The sequence below is a fragment of the Helianthus annuus genome, chromosome 11 (assembly GCF_002127325.2).
Source record: "Helianthus annuus cultivar XRQ/B chromosome 11, HanXRQr2.0-SUNRISE, whole genome shotgun sequence".
Lineage (NCBI taxonomy): Eukaryota > Viridiplantae > Streptophyta > Magnoliopsida > Asterales > Asteraceae > Helianthus > Helianthus annuus.
In genome coordinates, this window is record NC_035443.2 from 148,269,545 (window position 1) to 148,275,282 (window position 5,738).

The following is a 5,738-nucleotide window of genomic DNA, read 5'->3' on the forward strand; positions in this document are numbered from 1 at the left end:
CTTTCCCTTTGTCCTTTTTCCCCTTGCCCTTCGCGCCCTTAGAGGATTGCCCATGCTCAACCAAATTTGCGCTAGCACTAGTCTGCGCAAGGCTGCCTTTAGGGCAATTCTATTGTCCTCTTCAATCTGAAGACGAATGATGTGCGTGAAGTGTGTTATATTTTTAGATATATATTTAAGCCCTTTTTACACTTTTAGCCAAGTTTTAAATTTATAAAACACGATATTTACTAACACTAAACACACATATGGGCAAGTGCACCCATCGTGGACGTAGTATAGTGTTGGTAAGATACCGAGGTCGTCCAAGGACACAAGAGCTTTTAATACCGGTTTATCCTCAACGTCTAATCAAATCAAAAAGTTAGAGAAATGTTTTAAACTAAGAAAAATAAAAACTAACTAAATGCTGAAAAAGAAAATAAAATAAAAACAGATAGACAAGATGAATCACTTGGATCCGACACGTGTATTAGTATAACCTTTGATTATTTTCGCACTTTTGCACTTGTTTAAGAGATTATCTTAGTTATTGTAGTAGGCCCCTTTTTCGGAGGTGACGTTACCCTCAACCCAGTAGTTTGAGTCAGCAAGGATACAATCCTAAAGGGTCGGATTATTGAAAGATAATGAATTAAGTTATTAATGCAAATTATGGTAGGCCCCGTTTTCGGCGGTGACGTTACCCTCGGCTAAGTAGTCTGAGTCAGCAGGGATACAGTCCTAAATAGCCGGGTTATAGTATTAATAGTAGTTAGCTTATGAGGGGGTCAAAGAGTTTGGATCCCCGCCATCCAATACCTATGGGCATTGAAGGAGATCCTACTAAATTTGACCCAGGTCCCAAGCAGGACCTCTAAACGCTGAACAAGGGCAAGACCTTTACCAAACCATTCCCTTAACCCCCGACCAGGTAGCCAACATACCTCCATATAGACCGTGGAGATATGAATGGTGAAAATCTTTTATTTTATATAGACAGTAAAATAATGCCAAGACACCACGGACAAACGATAAGGAAAGATCACCTTCAACATAAGTAACTAGTTATTAAAGTCATTAATACAAAACCAAATAAAAAGTGCAAAAGATTAAAAATAAAAAGTATTATACTAAACACTTGTCTTCACCAAGTGATGTAAGAGACTTAGGCAAACATGGCCTTGATTGTCAAGAACTCTTACGATCAATCTTGGATCCCGAGACGACTCACACACTCTATGATGGACAATGGATGATGGTGGTGGATGATGGTGTTATGGTGGTGGTGGGTGGTGGATGAAGTGTGAGAGAGGTGGTGTGCCAAGGGATGAGAGAGAATGAAGCCAAGCTCCTCTATTTATAGGCTGAACAGAACGCTGGACACGGCCCCGTGTCCGCTGGACACGGCCCCGTGCCCGTCTGACATTCTCTCTCTTCATTAATTGTAATTGCGAATTACAATTAATGCGCCTGCTGTACTTTCAACACGCCCCCGTGTCCGCTGGGCACGGCCCCGTGGTGAGCAATGGAAGCTTCTACTGGTTTGTCTTTTCTGCTGCTTCCTGGGCACGCCCCCGTGTTCACTGGACACGGGGCGTGTTCAGGCTCTGTTCTCTTCTCTTTGTCTTGGGAGGTGCCGTTGAGGGTCCGGGCAGTTTACTTTTGTTCCTTTTCTTGTATTTATGGTAGAATTAGTGGTCTTTTTGCTTCTTTTGTGATTTTGAGCTCATTTCATCCTGAAAATACAAAAGGAAGACAAAAACACTCTTTTTCCAACATTAGTACTTAAAAAGGGTTAGTTTTATGCCTTAAATGATGTGTTTTATATGTTGCATTTTACACACATCAAATACCCCCACACTTGAACTTTTGCTTGTCCTCAAGCAAAACTCTTTTAATGTGGCTTACACTCCCAAATGGAATAGGTAGAAGAGAAGTTTTTTTTTTAACTTGTCCTAGAGTGTCGGGAATCCAAGGTTTGTATAGGTTCTATTTTTATTTTATTTACAATCTTATTCGTCATGGTTTATTTTGAACTTTTCATAAGATAAACTACTTAATTTGGCATAGCATGCCTTATTAAAATTCCATTTATATACAAGTTCACATACCTCACGGGAGATCACTCAATCACTCGGCCGAAGGTGTATATTTAAGTGAATCGCTCGAGAGCGGCACGGATTTACATTTTCCATATGCTTGCCAAGTGATCAATCCTCCTCCTTTTTAATTTTTTACCTTTGTAAATATCAAGAGGTCTTTTGGGTTGAAGGCTTGGGTTTAAAGGTGGGTGGTTGGTTAGTGGTTAGTAAAAAGGGCGAAAATTGTAACAAGTGTCGGTTTTTCGTGAAATACCTTATTTTTGGTGACATTTATTTTTGAAGTATTTCTCCAAACAAGCTTTTTGTAGCTTATGTTTGTTTTTGACTTCATATATATATATATATATATATATATATTTTTTTTTGTCACGTAAAGGTATGTTTATGAAAAACCGAGTTTGTCACTAAAATAAAGGTGAAAAAATGAAAAAGGTTTTTGGTGGGTAGAAAATTGTTTTGGGGGTAATGAAATGAAAGGTTTAGGCTCAAAGGGGTTTTCTAGGGGGGTTTTGGGTAGGTAAAAAAAAAAAATAAAAAATAATGGTTTTGAAAGAAAAATAGTTAGTCCTAATGCCTCCATCATTTACTTACTTGGGTTTAAGTTGGTAAGGACCGGGAATGTATCGTCGTGGCAAGTTCTAGATTTGTAAAGACCGAGCGGCTATTCACACAAGAAACGAAAAATGAGCATTTAATCTAAGTATGTGTATTTTTATGCTCAATAAAGGCTCAAAACTCACTTTTTTGTGGGAATGGGTTTTTAATGTGACCAAGCATATATAATCGAATTTTAGCTAGACTTGTTATACCGTTTCATAATTTTCTTATGTTAGTTCTTTTTATCACGACGCTATCGGTTGTAAGTTTGTAAAAATATAACCCTTTTATAACTTGTTATTCCCAACTTAAACTAAGACAAGTAAATAAAAAAAAATGAAAAAGTTTTTGAAAAAAATTTGGGGTGTTTAGCGGTTCCAATAGAGTTTTGTGTAAGGCTTGTTTTAGGATTTTGCAAAATTCCAAGGTTTTAGCATCCCCCCCACACTTAAATTACACATTGTCCTCAATGTGTCCAAAAATAAAGTTTTTGGTTGATTTGAATATGTAAAATCGTGTTTAAAAACAAAGATTTGTGTTACTGGCACTCTGGACACGGCCCCGTGTTGACCGGGCACGGCCCCGTGGTCAAGTGCCAGTAGCAAAAATTATAGAATTGAAACAGAAGCCTGGACACGGGGGCGTGTTCGCTGAACACGGCCCGTGTCCAGTTACCTGAACTGGGTGATTTCTTGCAGGGGGCTCAGCACGGGGCCGTGTTGGTTGGGCACGGCCCGTGTAGAGCCTTCTGTTATGGAGATTTTTGTCGGTTTGTTCTGTTCTTCTGCATGGTTCCATTTTTTCTCGTTCCCTTTTTCATCCATTACCACCATGAGTGTGTTTTATTCTGCAAAAACTAAAAGATTAAACTAAACTAAGGATAGGTCCGCGGAATGCCTCCGTGGTGCGCCACGTTTATAAGGGTCCTTGGCTAGACCCAATTCCCGGTTACACGTCCTTTGATTGGGGTGCCTTGCCTCCCAAGTTACACCGTCGGAGAGCGGCATCCAAGCTTGAGTCGATAACCTTCATGTAGTGGACCGGGTCGTCATCCTCTATTCTTTTCCCAACTCCGAACTTTACCTCATCGTCCCCATATCTCAAAGTTAGTGTCCCGTCATTCATGTCCACTACTGCTTGTGCGGTGGCAAGGAAAGGTCTCCCTAGAATAAGAGGGACCTCGGTGTCTTCCTCCATGTCGAGTATGACAAAGTCAACAGGATAAACGAATCTGCTTACCCTTACCAAGACATTTTCGATGACACCTTGCGGGAACTTGACCGATCGATCCGCGAGTTGTATGCTTATTTTTGTGGGGCTTGTGGTTCCCAAGCCAAGCCTTTTGAACATTGAAGAGGGCATGAGATTAATGCTAGCTCCTAGGTCGGCCAAGGCATTGCGAACGGGAGATTCCCCTATTGAGCACGGAATCGTGAAACTTCCGGGATCGATCTTTTTTTGGGGTAGTTTATTGAGTACGAGGGCAGAGCATTCTTCGCCTAAATTAACTAATTGCAAATTTTCAATTTTCTTTTTATGTGTAAGGAAGTCCCTCATAAATCTAGAGTATTTGGGCATTTGTGTTAGGACTTCGATAAAAGGAATATTGACATGCAATTGTTTTAGCAAACTTTCGAATTTTGCGAATTGCTCGTTGGTTTTCTGACGAATTAACCTACCGGGGTACGGAACCCGAGGAGCCTTGGTAGGCTCTGTTGATGGGGGAGGGTCCTTCTCTTGCAGATTTGTTGGTGTTGATTCTTCCGCGGTTGGAGGTACTTCTGCAGGCCCTACGGTCCGGTTTCGTAGCGTGATGAGGTGAACTTGCGCCTTCGGGTTGGTTTCGGTATTGCTGGGTAATGCGCCTTGTGGTCTTTCGGAAAAATTTTGAGCTAGTTGATTTATTTGTTTTTCTATGTTTTGAATGCTAGCCTGTTGATTCCTAAAGTTAGATTCTAATTGTAGGAATCTTTCCGAATTTTTCTTGTCAGTGTCAGAGACGAGGCGAGATATAGTATCTTCGAGCCTTTCTCTTCCACTTTGTTGTTGAGTGAAATTTTGTGACTCATTTCTTGATTGCTGAAAGTTTGTTCGTTGTGGTTGTTGGTTACTACTATTGCCGGGCTCCCTCCAACCAAGGTTTGGGTGGTTTCGCCATCCTTGGTTGAAGGTCCCCGTTGGAGGACCCGACGGCCTAGGTCTATTATCAATGTAGTTTACCATTTCTTGTTGATCGTCCGTTTCTTTCATGCAACTCCAATTTTCATGTGACCCACCACACCCCTCACAAGCCATAACCGAGACTGTTTTTGTCATTTCTAATTTTTTTATTTTTGAAGAAAGGGCCTCGATTTGGGCTTGTAAAGAGGTGCTTTCGTCTACCTTATGGGCGCCCGGGGCGATAGTTTTATTTCCCCGGGGAGTGTGCCATTGAAAATTGGTTTGAGCAATTTCCTCAATTTGATTATATATTTCGTGTGGGCGTCGATTACCTAAAAGTCCCCCGGAGCTAGAATCAAGTGTCTGCCTAGTATGTGGCAACAACCCATTGTAGAAAGTGGATACTTGTTGCCATATTGCGAGGCCGTGATGGGGACATTTGCGTAATAGCTCCTTGAACCTTTCCCAAGTTTCATATAAGGATTCCCCGTCCTCTTGTGAGTATGTGTTAATTTCAGCCATTAATTTAGCAGTTTTAGAAGGAGGGAAATACTTATATAGAAATTTTTGGGCTAGTTCATCCCAGGTGTTTACCGATCCAGCTGGGAGGGTGTTGAGCCAAGCTTTCGCTCGGTCTTTTAGTGAGAATGGAAACATACGAAGGCGGATGGCGTCGTTTGATGCTCCATTGATCCGAAATGTATCACATATTTCTAAGAAATTAGTTATATGTAGATGGGGATCCTCGTCCGCGAGCCCGTGAAAGGTTGCGGAGTTTTGGAGCATTTGTATCAAGTGCGGTCGAAGTTCGAAGTTATTGGCTTCGACATTCGGGGCATTGATAGCGGCGCCGAGATTACCTACGGTGGGCCGTAAGTAATCCATGAGGGTACGTTG

The 5,738-nt window shown here is 41.4% G+C and overlaps 1 non-coding gene across 1 annotated transcript; it reads left to right on the plus strand.

Annotated features, from left to right (window-relative positions):
• Positions 1-5,262: 5,262 nt before the first annotated feature.
• LOC118484569 lies at positions 5,263-5,369 on the plus strand. Its single transcript, XR_004873677.1, has one exon. It is a non-coding gene; the product is annotated as a small nucleolar RNA R71 (small nucleolar RNA).
• The last annotated feature ends 369 nt before the right edge of the window (positions 5,370-5,738 follow it).